Source organism: Sciurus carolinensis, unplaced genomic scaffold (genome assembly GCF_902686445.1).
Source record: "Sciurus carolinensis unplaced genomic scaffold, mSciCar1.2, whole genome shotgun sequence".
In the NCBI taxonomy this organism is placed as follows: Eukaryota; Metazoa; Chordata; class Mammalia; order Rodentia; family Sciuridae; genus Sciurus; species Sciurus carolinensis.
The window spans coordinates 792,932-807,522 of record NW_025920141.1 but is presented as its reverse complement, the minus strand read 5'-3'; positions in this window follow the sequence as shown (position 1 = coordinate 807,522).

Genomic DNA, 14,591 nt, shown 5'->3' with positions numbered 1-14,591 from the left:
CTCAGTGTCAGAGGTCTGGATTCCTGAGAGAGTTAGAAACCTGTGAAGAAAAACAGGTTTAAGGACTGGTCCATCAGTCACCTTCTCCTGGAAGGAGTCTCAGCAAAAAAGTCTTTCCTCTGTGCTTGACTGATGTGAGGGCTGTGCTAAACCCTGGGGGTCTCCATCATAGGCTTGAGCCACTTCTGTCCTCAGGGAGCACAATCTTGCCGGGCAGCCTAGAAGAGCCTATAGAAATGAGTCTGATCCTGAGTGGAGGAGCAGTGACTGAGGACATCCATGGTGTAGTTTAGAGAGAAAATTCCCTTTTTATGTTTTCCAAAGAAAAAATATAAAATATTTTGCCACTTTAAAAACATTCTTAAAGTGGTCCTCATTAGCTAACTATACACACTTATGCTGTTTAGAAACACTGAATGTCTACAACTGGTGTAGGAGTGTAGAGGGTTAATGGGGCACCAGCCTCTTTTTCCTTTCTTGTTGGTCTGCATCCAAAGGTGAAGAAGGCACAGAGCATGAACAGGAAGAAGAGTGGCATTCTGAAAGGTAAGGAGCTGCACTCAGCCCTGAGGTGACTTGCTGTCCCCTGACCCAAGAGAATGAAGACACATTCCAGAGAATCTCAGTAGCAGAGACAAGAGAGGGAAGATTCAGGAAGGAAATCATCATCCTATAGACACTTCTCAGGTTCTGTGCTCACAATGAAGCTGTGGTGGGCCAGGGATATGTGATGTCCAGTAGGACAGTGTGGGCCATCATTGAGCCATGCTGTCTGGATTTGGAAGTGGGACTTCCTGGTCAAAGTGTGGATAAGCTCTCATGTTCCTGAGATCCATTCATCTTTGAGATGGTCCAATCGTTCTCCCCACAGGGTGATTATGAGTACAGTGGAGCTAGTGTAGGTGGAAGGAAATGAAAAAGTGCAACATTTCTGTGTGCTTTGCTATCCCTATCACCTGTCGTGTGGACTTGAACACTGGTGCTTGCTCTCCAGAGACTAATCTCACACAATCTTCCCCATATGGACATTCTACTCATCCTTCCTCTCCACAATAACCCAGTCTCCATTTTCATATTACAGGGATTACTGGAGGGAAGTGGAAGAGACTGAAGTTCTGGTCTCCCTTCTACAGAGGTAAGTAACATGTCACTTCCTGTATCCTTCCAGCTGCTGTCTATGATATGATCCTAAAACACAAAGTTCTCATGGGACAGGATCTCACTAAAGCTCTGGGGTATGAAAGAGTAAGGGCTTTGTAAACATGGAATATGTGGCAGCGAGAGGCTACAAACCTCAGGTGCCTGCCCCTTCCCACGTGCACTACCTCCTGGTCACATTTGCTCCAGCTACAACCTGTGCCTCCTATCACTTGCAGCCACCTAGGGAAGCTTTATGAAGACAGCAGCTTTCATCATGTCTTACAAGATGACCTAGATGAAAAGTGCAAACCAGAGTCAGATGCAGTCCACCCATCATGAACACTGCCTGTGCATGATGCTCTGGCCAATGCCTTCTTCCCCTTGCCTTCCCTGTCTTCTGTTCAGAAGCACCCTCTGCTTCTGGCTTCCACCTCCTCACCAAAATTAATGTCTTCCTCCTTGACTGAGGGGTCGCACTCATACCTGAATGCCTCTCAGTCACCACAGTCTGTGATTCCTCTGGAAGAACACTCACCTCAACCACATGGACTTTTTTCTCCCCCATCTCATCCTCCTGAAACCATGGCCTGCCTTCCATCTCTGCCAGGTCCTGGCCTGACTCCTCATTGTGACTCAAGGACACTCTCATGGAGAACCACCCCACAGAGCTCCTCATTTCTGAACTGCTTATTCCCTGCTTCTGTACCAGTGCCATTTCCTGTTCCACTGCCTTCTGTCACATTGCCTACTCCTGTCCCATTCCCATCCCTGGACTCATTACCTTCTCCTCTACCATTTCTTGCCAAAAACCACTTGACCAGACAGACATCTATCAGCTCAGGAATTCTCCTGAAACTTTGCAAGCAAGACCATCCAACCACACTTTTATATTCCTACCATGAACTTTTGCTAGAAACACTTTACATACCTATGTACAACATCAAGAAAAACTTCAAGAGGTGTATGAATTTCTTTTATACACTGTGGTCCCTGGAATTAGAGAAACTTTCCATATTTGAAGTATATGACTTGGGCAAGCCACTCTGTATCTACAAACATCAATTCCTAAAATGAGAATGAATGTTAACAATGTTGTAGTGAAGAGGAAATAAGTTACAATATCCGAACACTGCATAATTCCTATTGGATAATTTTGACATTATCATTGTTTTTATTTTTATTTCATTATTATTATGAGTTAAGAGGATGATTTTGATATTATTGTTGTTTTTTATTTTTACTGCATGATTGCCAACTAAATTTTTACTTGCAAAATAAAAGTACAAACAATTGTGATACTGTTTTCAGAATTAACCTATTAATTTTCTAGCACAAAACCTAATGCTTAATACATACAAGAAACTTACAATTCTGAGAAGCAAATGAATATTCTTTCAAGTAATTTTTCAATTCACTTTTTTGAACATGATATTTAGTGGGTTTCTACTAATTTACTTTGGTGTTAAAGGACTGTTTTCTCTAATCCCAGTTACTACTGCTTTGACCTAACATGCTGCACTCATGGAGTTCTTCCAACTGACTTTGTTCTCCCCAAACTGAATAAGCACACCAGCTCTTTGATGCTGGTGTCTCCAGTACTTGGGTGAAATCTAGGGTCCCCATGGCTTACCTGTTTATGTTCAAATAAGAAAAAATCCATGGTTCTCTCCAGAGACAAAATGAAGTCTGTTTACAGTAATTACACTGTCAGTCCCAAGTTAAAAGTCAATAGAGGACACTTCATTGAAACTATGTATTTGCTCTCAGAAACAGCCAGGCCTACTGAAATCCTGCAGAGTCTGGCCAGCAATCAGCAGGTAGACTTCACCATTGGCATTTGGTACATCTACCTCTTCTGCCACACCAGTCTAGTGGTCATATCTTCTGACCACTTCAAGTCCAGCAGCTACCCTTGGAGTGAAAAAGCAAGAAAATATTACTTGATGGTGCTCTTCCCTAAGCCCACAAGGATGCTGTCTGGACTGAACATGCATTCAGAGGGGATGTTTCATTAGCATCCCTGCATTTTCCAGGGCCTCACTCCTGTAGGTCTCCTGGCTGGTCCTCAAGTTTTCCCCTCGACCCCCTCATGGGGTACTACTCTTGCTGTCACAATCTCTCTCCCAACCACAGGGCTCTCAAGCTGTGATCTAACTTTTGACACTGTGGTAGAAAAACAGTTATTACCAAGTCAGCCTCTTCTGTGTTACTGGGTTTTCCAGCTCAATCTACTCCTAGATGGCTCAAAAATGGTCAGAAAACAAGTCTGAATTCCCCCATATGCCAGAAGGATCAAATAGGTAGCTTCTCACAGTAGGTTCCTATATTGGAATTGTTTTTAGAAAAATTGAGAACAACTTGATTTAGAAAATCTTGTTTACAAAAAAGATAAAATAAAAAAGGCTCTGGCATCAGGTTGCACTTGGGACCAAAGATGCTTTAACTGCATCACCTCTGCACATTAAACTCACCATCAGATAAAACAAAGGGTCATCTGGAAAGAATCTGAATAGCTGCAGTCTGATCAAAAGCCAGTGGTCAGGTCAGTCAAGAGCACATAATTGTCTGAAGGGGCACTGCTATGAGTGACTGAGTCTTAGTTGCTTGATTACAAGCAAACTCCTACAGTTAAGATAAAGTTACAGCATATCTGTGTATTAAGCTAGGTTATAGTTTACAATATACCACGGTCATATAGGGACAAACATTATCACCCAAACACAGGAACTGGTTTAAGACAAACTAATTTTAGATTAACAATTAGCCCAATTTTGTTCACATTTTTAAATCTCCAGAGAGTGACCAAAACCATGAACATAGACAGTGACACTATCTTCTACAATCGTCAAAATGGATCTGTTTAATTTCAATACAGATTTCACAATTTCACATTGTCATATTAGTTAGATGAGCTGGGCATACTGGCACTTACCCATAATTCTAACTCATCATGAAGCTGAGACAGGATGATCACAAGTTAGAGGTCAGCCTCAGCAACTTAGAGACTAGAATCAACTTCAGGAGACCCTAATAAATAAAAATAAAAACAAAATAAAAAATAGAAAGGACTGGAGATGTGGTTCAGTGATAAAGCACCTTGGTGTTTACTCTCTAGTACTACTCCCCTTTCCCCTCCAACAAAAGAAGGTTTTCTGCCTACTATGGCAGTGAGAAGAAGAGGGGTAAAAATGAAGATTTCAGGCACATACCTTGGTGTTGAAAATGGAATCGAATATAAAAGTGCAAAGCACTTAAAGTTTCATTCCAGTCACTCAATAAGTACTCAATACAGAGAAAACACTTCCATAGAAATAAATCCCTGTCAGATAACTCTTCTGGGATGTAGTTACTCGGGGACACTGAAGGGGAACTCAAAGGAGAGGATCACCCAAAATAGACACTTTTGAGTATCCACTGTCAGCACAGACAGAAGACTCCTTACTGCCAAGCCTCAATGTTTTGATGTGTCTGTTCCAACAAAAGGCCCAGGCTTGTCAACCTGGGCTCCCTTCAGTCACATTGGCCCCAATTCCTGAATGGGGTCTGAAGTGTTCTCACACAAGAGGCCTTGGGCATTCTTACATGCCCCAATTCTAATGTGGGGACATTACTGGCATATTTGTGGCTCAAAAGATGAGTGAGTGAAATATCAGCTGTTCCCTGTTACTTACAGAGAAGGTGACTTTGTTAGAGGAAGGGGCTGGGGGCCTCATGTATTTTGGACAGCAGATGTCCTGATCACTTTCCAACCCTGTGATGAGTACCTAAGATCATCAGCTTCAATGGAGCAGAGATCTATTTTGGCTCATCACTTCAGATCTATGGTCGTTTACCACTCCTGCATCTGAACATGTGGCAAGGCAAAATATCTGGCAGAGACTATGTGGCAGAGGAAACTGTTCACCTCATGGCACCTAGAAGGCAAAGAGAAACAGAGCCAGAAATGTAAAGGGATCCTAGTACCCATTCAGGGGCACATCCCAAATGAAATAATTTCCATCAACTGGGCCTCACTTTCCATAATGTTCCACCACCTCCCAATAGTACCGTCAGCTGGGAACCAGAGATTTAACAGGTAAGCCTTTGGGGAACATTAAAGGTCAATACCAGAATATCTACCCTTGTTCCCAAAAGTTCATATCTGTCTCAGGAAAAATAAATGTATTCAGTCCATCTCCAAGATTCCACAAACCTCAACAGTGCCTGCATTTCTCAATAGTCCTCCAAAGTCTCCTCTGAGACTCAAGGGAACACAGTTATGCTGAACCCTGAATTAAAAGGCTTTTTCTTCCACTCTTTCTTCTTTTGGATTCATCAGCATAACTTTCTTTCCTCCCTACACCCTCATCCCTCTCTTAATGACTAATCACAGAGTTAGTTAAAATGCACACCCTTGGACTGGGCACACCCCTTTTTAGGTCACAGGAAATGTACAAATTCTAAGGCATTGGCAGAAGTGTAGAGAAGAGACAGACTAGGGTGGAAACCAGATGCACATACCTTCAGAATCCAGAACAATCACATCTAAGCAATCACGTAATCTTAGATTCAAAAGTCTGGCATGGCTCAGTGTCCACTGGACCCATATAAGACCCATACAATACCAGTTCCTGAAAAAGCACTACCCCCTTGTTCCCACCAGCCCAACACTGAGAGAAAAATCCCTCATATCACAGTATATACACTTTCACTCTGCAGCACTAAGTATGATGAAACCAGCAGCTACCCATTCATGTTGAATTACTGCAAAATGAACTCTTTTCTTCTCCCACCTTTCTACCTCTTCAGGTACTGGCTGACTCAAGTGAAAGAAAAGCACCGCAATCAAACCTTTTGCAGTTATGTTAGCTATAATCCTCTCTAATAATCAAAAAGAAAATAAACATATTTTCAAGATACAAAGGCACAAGGGGAAACACAATTAGCCCCAAAGGGAAGAACAGGAAACTAACAAGGAAAAAATATCAACCAATGCAAACATTCGGTGTAGTGCTCCAAGTGGGGAACTAGGGCATGCGATGGTGTGATATGGATCCTGAAGGTTTGGACAAGTTTGCCCTCCAGGCATGTCTTCTGTGGGGCCACTCCCTGGAGCTAGATGTGCTCACTGCTTGTGACTTCTCTTGGCAGTCATTTTATTAGCCTGGCATCACTAACTTAGGTCTCCACTATAACACTGGCTCCATCCTCAGAGTTTGACAAATCACTCTTTCTGGATCTAAAGACCTGGACTCCAACTGTGACATACCCTTCCTGGCCACAAGCCTTTCCTCAGAATTATCAGCGAAAGACCACACTTCTTAAAATATATTCATTCCACAATACTCAAAGAAACAGTTGAACCCCAAGCACACAATGAACCTCTGACAACTGCCAGAGTACACAGGCCAAGAGCCCCATGAATTCAAGACACACTCAGCCACCTACAACCTAGACTTCTCAAATTCATGAGATGAAACATAATTATATACTAGGACCACACATTCTACTAACATCACCAATATCTTCAAGAATTATGTGCCACAATAAACACAAACAAAATTCCTGAGCATTTGTATACAAACAGATTCTAAATATCGCATCCACAGATCCACGCACATACACTTAATCACTTGTGTGCCTACACACAAAACACAAAAATGATAATCTTGCATGCATGAGACAGAGAGTTCAAAACCAGCACACATGAAAAACCATGCATCCATTAATCTCTAAATATGGATCATACTTTCCAAACAGAAATGGACAGACACACAAACATTTTCAAACATGAATACAGAGATTCCCTAAAACTGCAGCATTCTACATCTCCAGTAAGCAAACTGCCAAGCTCTGCAGTCAAACAATCCCATATGGACCTAGAAATGTCACCCATTCTCTGAAGAAATACATTTTCAATACTCCTAGCAACTTTATTCCCAATGAAGTAACTTACAGAATTCAAGTACTCATGTTGGAATCCAGAAATCAATCTGCATGCCCAAGACACAAAACTATCTCCAGCTACACATAAACTCACTTACAAATCCCAAAATATCACACCCTACTAGAACAAACTTTATTTCTAACAAATACTAACAAAGAACTGTATCATTTATCACTAAAGCAAACCGAATTTTCACATCCCCTGTTTAAAAGCACAATGTCACCTTTCCATCCCATATATATTTCCTTCCTTGCCACTTACATACAAATAACTTTCTACTTAATAGAGATGTCAACTTCCATATCCCTTGAATACACATACTAATTGACACCTAAATATTCTGCCTTCTCACAACTATCCCTAGTACATGCAACACAAATACAAATACGCACACATGTGTGCAAAAACACACACACACACACACACACATACACACCCCTGCGGTGTGGCAGCCAACACAAACTTAATATACCAGTAACTCTCCATACGCATCTCATCTCTACAGTTACCCACTACATACAAATTAGGCAAATATCCCCCACTATACAAAAAATCTTATACTACCTTCATATACAAGCTGACACACTCCAAAATACACTCGCTTCCAGGACAGGAGGCCAGGGGGTCCTCACAGGGCCTGGTCTGGGCGCCGCCCGCATCCAGGTGAGAACAGGCCACAGGCGGCATCGCTGGCGCGGACACACAGCGGGGAGGCCCGCCGCCCAGGAGCAAAGACAGGCGCACGACGTAGTCGGGAAGGTAGAGGCACGCAGATTCAGTACCTCTGGGCTAGGAACCAACTCTGGACGACGCCACGGGAGCCGCGCCCGCCTTTGGGAAACCGCCATCAAGGCTCGCGCCTGCGCGTTGCCCCCGGTAGCCGAAGCAAGGGACTCTGGATAGTTAGACAGTGGCCTGCGAGCGCCACAGCTCCACAGCGCTTCTCGCCTTGGGCGTGCGCATGCGCGCGAGGGCTGCTGGCGAGAAGCGCGGAGCGCCTGCATGACAGGATGGAAGTGCTTCAGCATCTGTGAGGTGTCATCTGCAAGGCGGCTCCTCCTGGGGGAGCCTCAGGCTGCTCCTTCTTCCAGTGACTGCACCTGAAATGACCGCCACTATGTTCACTATTACAAACCTGCCGTGCCTGCTTTGGAGACCGCCCTGGCTTCAGCATTGCAAGCTCTCTACCCTAAAGCTCAGGTTCCTTATTTAGGACCACTGTTTTGACCCCCTTTGCACCGCGTCCCTTTGATTTTTGTTCACTGGTCCAAACATCAGTGTGTGCCTTTCTCATACTCCATCCATCGATAGGTTCTATTCTGGCAAAGAATTAGGTCTGGGTAACACTCTAAATCTCCCATTCCTCGATTGTGCTTACTGGATTTAGACTACTCAGCTATTATTACATACATAGAGCCCTCCCAATAAATACAGATGCTCAACTGCTTTCTTTGAAAAATTCCCTTATATGTTTTTGAGGACTTTACAATGTGGACCAATTTCAGTAGACAGAGCAAGTTAATGTTCTTCCTTTTCTGCTACATGGCATGATTTTAGTTGGAACTTTTAAAATTGTACCATGGATTCATTGAACCTTGCAATACATGGGGAAAAAAAGTCCCTCAGATGCTCTTTCTGGGACTTGGGTAATTAAGTATCACTTCCTTTTAAAGAATAATGGGGAAGACACTATGTCATATGTGACACTGATAATTGCCCCCTATGTGCAGATCTAACCTATATGCAGGAGGCAGACAGGGCCTTTACCATTCCTCCAAAGTTCCCTGATTAAGTAAACATCCATGTTCAGAAATGTGTGTGTGTGTGTGTGTGTGTGTGTGTGTGAGTGTGTGTGTGTGTACATACATATATCTGTGAACAGTGTTAGCTGTGGACTTTACAACAGCAATGTACAGATGGTAGGGCAAAAGGTCATTTAACTGCTCCTTTCCGTGGCAATTCTATACAAATTGACTTTGGGCTAGTAAGATTATGTGTGCATCTGCAGTCTAACCTTGTGAATTGGTACAAAACTGATTGCATAGGATTAGGAGTGTAGCTCAGTGGTAAAGTCCCTACAGAGAGTAGGCAATGGGCCTGAATTGGATATTGGTCTACCAAATGAATTTTGCATTGGAAATCTGGTCTTCATCATTCTTTACAGTAAAGTATTATTTAAAGAAAAAGAAGAAAGAAACAATTGTGAAATTAAGAGAGAAGACAGTTTTTCCACACTGCACATTTTATATCACTTGTTCAAAAACATAAACCTATCCATTCTAATTAATAACAATTACATGAATGAAATATGTTGGAAATAATTAGCTCTATTGAAAAGTGAAAGTAGAAGAACCAAAGAATCCCATTTTTAGTGCCTGGATAGTGTTTTGCCAGACCATTCAATTAAAAAGTTTTATAATAAGGTGCTGAATATCTCATGAACACCCAAGTGTGAATTTTCCAAATGTGATGAGATGCAAAAACCACTACATCCATAAAATGCAAGCCACACCATACAGTTTGGAATAGAGGTTTTTTATACTCATTATTGTTTATAATTAATATGGTAGATGAGAGCCATGGCTCACCTGTTCTGCCCAGCAGGGAAGCAAACAAAGATGATTGCTGGTGTTGGATTAGGGTTTCATCTACCAAGTCATTGATGAATAGGGTAGTTTCTGTCATTCATCTGTGAATCTGATTATCTGGGGTTAGGGATGAAGTTAAGTGGTAAAGTGCTGCCTAAGAGTATGCAAGGGCCCCGAATTCAATCTTAGTCTAGCAAATAAAGCTTGCTTTGAAAGTGCGGTCTCTGCCATTCATTTTAGTAAACCATTATTTAAAAAAAATAAATGTGGAAATAGGGGAAATAGGAGAAGACAGTTTACCACATTGTATTTCATATCATTAGGTCAAGAAAAAAATAAGAAAGAGAGAAACCCTTCAGTTCTAATACCAATGACATGAATGAAGACTATAGGAAATAATAAGCTGATATGACAAGTGAAAGAGACAAAGAAGTCTATTTTCAGTGTCTGAGTATCCTGTTTTATCCCATTCCTTTAAAAAGGGTTTTAATAATGTGTTAAATATATCATGAACATCCAAGTGTGTTTTGCAGATATGATTGGATGAAAAAGCACTATATCTACAAAATGCAAGCCACATCCTACAGTTTAGAGTAATGACTGTTTATACTCGTGATTGTGTGGCTGGTGAGAGCCACAGCTCACTGGTCATGCTCAACAGGGGAAGCAATCAAAGACAATTGATGAGGTATTGGAATAGAGTGGCATCTATCACCCACCCTCTATGAATCTGAGAAATTATTTTAAAATGTTCCAGAGGCACACATCACTTGTGGTATCACTATATTATTTGAAGGGAACTTGAGGTTCCTCCCTACCAGTCAAAGCTCTTCATGGAATGTCTGCCCAGTCCCACCCAGGCCTGTTACCACTTTTCCTTCTCACCAGGAATAATGTATTGACCCATCATTCCACTGGGGTTTACATTTAAACTTTGCCCAGTGCCCTGAGAATCTGCTACAGCCAGGTCACACTCTGGGTCCTGTTGTTGAAATTTCCCACTTAGGAGATTGTGAGACTCTGTTTCTAGTGTCCTGGCCTTTAGAAGAAGAGGAGCTTGGAGGGTCAGGGACTTGTTCTCCGACTGCCATTCACCCTGTAAATCCTTGGGAATTTGAAAGGAGCAATTCCTCTGTGTGTGGAGTAGAGGAAGGAAAGACTACTAGATGACACACTTGACGTGACTGGGGAAGCCCAGGGAAGACTGATAGTGCTCATGGGGAGGACGGTTCCTAAGACACAGATCAGACACAGACAACTCAAGGGAAGTACACTGGGTCAGCAGAAGGAGAGAGGTCAAGGGATCGATTACTTGTAGAATGGACACAGGTAGCTGCAAGATATTTTTAGGGAATCAGAGGCAGGGTCAGAGTGGTGGTCAGTTAGGGCTCCCAGGAAGTTAGCGGATGAGCCTGTGCCCATTCTTCAGACAACTGGAAGCTGCCTCTGATATCATTCTGAGGGGTTTGACTCTAGAGTTTCAGATTATAAGTGGGAAGTGGAGCACAATGTTCTCTACTAGTAAACTGCATAGTAGGGTTATTACTGACCACATCTGCAGTGTGATACACTCTGGGTGAGGCTGCAGGGTACTCCAAGTGCCACAGTCCAGGGCCTCTCACCAAACCCCTGCCCACCAAAACTCCTTCAGTACAGAGAGTAGGTGTCCTTGATTCCTGAAGGGCAGGGAACCAGGGAAATTCAACCAACCTATATTTGGACCTCCATGAGGTCTTCTGAATTATTATCACTTTCAAGGAAAGAAGAGGACTCTCAGAGCTGCTTGGTGCTTGCCACTCTCTGTGGTATAGCCTCAGTCCTTCATTTTATGATGGCAGGAAGACTCTACTCATCCTCCTTAATTGGTAATCTATGAGAAGTGAACATATGTGGGGTATCCTTCATTTTCCAGAATCATATATGAAGACAAATGGGTTCTTTTCAATAGAAAAAGGAGAATAGCACACAGTTTGGAAGGGCCCCTACTTGTATTCGGATTTGAGTTAGGCAGGTGTCCTGAATAATATGTGCAAGTGACGAAGTGTTGTGGACTTTCAAATCCTTGACTACACTATGTATGACATCCTACTAAACAGGGATGACCTCCAGACAACCTTGCCACAAGTGTCAGTTGGCTCATACCTGGTTCTCTGTGACACTTTCCTTCCCATTATTGGGAGCTCAAAGGAAAAGGACCTCAGAATGGCTCCAATACCCAGGCCCAATAATATGACCAGTGGCTGTGAAAATTGCTGAAAGCTGCTTCACTCACCATAACATCACTTTTCATGAGCCTCAGCAGCCTTTGCAGATCATGGCATGATCTCAGGGAACTCAATGACTATCACACAGACCTTTTCCCTGGGAACAGAGCTTCTTGTGTCATGGTAGGAACCAGTGAACACTGGGGACAGGGCTGGCCAGATTCTGTCCCTCTTTTAGGGAGTGCTGCAGGAACTGCTGGGAGAAGCACCACATGCTAGGTAGGATGAACTTCAGGGTTCCTCAGCCCATAGGGAGACAGATTATTCAGGTGATTTTTTGTTTGTTTGTATGAGCCTAGGAAAGAAATGGAGGGGTATACAAGGAGGTGTCAGCAAAAGGAAGGCTGAGGAGGTGATGGGTCAATAATATTTGGAAACTGTCACCTTCAAAAATGACCTTGAAATGACTGGAACTATCCTGGAGAGCATGCCAAAGGGTATGGTGCCACAGAGGACACTCAAATTGATCCATTTCTAGGGAGTCACATAGGATGCTGATGAATTATCTGCAAATGTTGTTCAAGGGGAGTCTCAGAGGCAGAGAAAGTAGAGGTGTCATATTCCACAGAAAGTGTTCAGGGAATCCTAGTGTAGTGGAAACAAATTTTCTCTTGGTATTCCTATGACAAAAGTAACGTAGCATGAAATTCACTCAGGAATATTTGCAAACTACCCGATCTCCTTGCACACAAAGTCCTGATCTATTCCCATTTGTCCTAAGATTCCCACTAACTAAGGAACTGGGGGCCTCAATCCTGCTGATATTTCCCCTCCTCCATGCTCCTTTTTGCTTTGCATCCACAGCATCTGCATCACAAAATCAGGCATGAATTTCAATCCTGGTGCTCCCATGTCTCTCTTCAGAGGCCTGCCCCTTTTTCCCTCTGCCCTTGTGCCAACACACCAACTGTTCAGGGATGTACCCCTGCCACCATTTGTGACTGCACCCATCCACCAGCATAAACCTCTGGTGCTATCTGCTTAACCTGGAAAACTGTGTGTGACTGATCTGTTCACCTTTGAAACATGTGGGCCACAACTGAGGCCAGGAGAGCCTCCTCATATTCAGAACATTGGCCAAACTCAGGGATCCCTCATCTGGAGGTCCCTAGGGGCCTTCTGTGGGGATGTGGATCTTCCTGTCCCCTTCCTCACAGCAGCTTCTGCTCTGAGGATCTCTGTGCCTACCTCAGTCAGTGGGGCCACCTGGAAATATTGGGTCCACTGGCACCAGGGCCTTCCCCTCCTGCACCACCACAATTTGCCCACCTGGACCCCACTGTCTCAAGATCAGATCAGGTATCTGAGATAATGTAAGCCAGGATTTGGAGTTGGCTGTCTGACTACATATGATGGTCCCTCCCCCAGTCATTTCATTCCAGCATCAACCTGAATGTTCATGGCACAGAAGACATCACAATCAGAAGTAAGGTTAGGGATACTGGCCCCAAAACAAAACTCTACAGATACCCACACACATTGTCCTGAACTCCTAAGGTAAAGGGGCACTCATGGAGAAGTTCACTGGCTTTGGATTCTGGATGGGCATGTTCATCTTTTCCCCACTCTGTAATCATGCTCCCAGGCCATTATGTGTACCATCTCAGTTAACTTGGGCTGCCATACCAGATGATATAGACTCAGTGGATGAAACCCCAGACACTCTGTTCTGGAGTCAGGAGTCCCAGAAAAAGGATGCCTGACCCAAAGTCCCATGAGGGCTCCCTCTCTTTCTTGAGAATATGCCTGACAGGCCTGTGTCCTCACATGACCAGCATCCATTCAGGGTGTTCTCCTTCTCCTACCAAGACCACTAATGCCCTCATGAAGACTCACCCTAGGATCTTATCTAACCCTCCTAAAATCTAAAACCAATTTCTAAATACCATCAAATTGGGGGTTAGAACTTCAACATGTGAATTTTGGAGATTAAAGACATTCACCACATAATACCCCACACCACTGAATAATTCAACTAAAATCATGCAGTTCAATGAGCCCTTAATATTAATATTTGGTATAAGGTACATTGTCCCAGGGCCCCAGTGCCAATAATTTTGACTTGAACATGATGGGGCAGATGCTACAAAGGTAGGAGAGTGTATTGGTTCAGGTAAGTTGAGAACAGAGTGTGACCTGGTGGTCCCTGACTATTCCTAATGAATTCCAGTTGGTGCCAGTCCCAACTGGAGCCCACCATATCCTGGAGGAGTGTGGGAAGTCATTCTTACTTAGCATTATCAGACTAAGTTGAGTCATGGGATGCAGAGTCCTGCCTTCCAGGAAATAACAGCCACAGAAACCTGTCCCAGATTGCCAGGAAGCATGTGGCACTGTGAGGGAGTGGTTTCCTGTCTCCTTGTGGAATATTGTCCATAAGAAAATGGCTCCCCTAACTGCACCCTATCCTGTCCATCACAGAAGAATCTCCTCCTGGTCTTTTCCCATTTACCTGTGTGTCTATAAATAAAGGAGAGTTGAACTACTCCAAGTTGTTGTCGTTGTTAGAGGACAGAGCTGGCATGACTAGACCTGTCATGTCCCTTCTAATTTAAAAAAGTATTGACATTTTTGTGTTTATTGAATAGATAAGTTTGGGGGTAATTGAGTGATATGCAGCCAACATCCTCCTCCATCAGATAACCCTTTTCTCATCCATGTGGGACATGACTG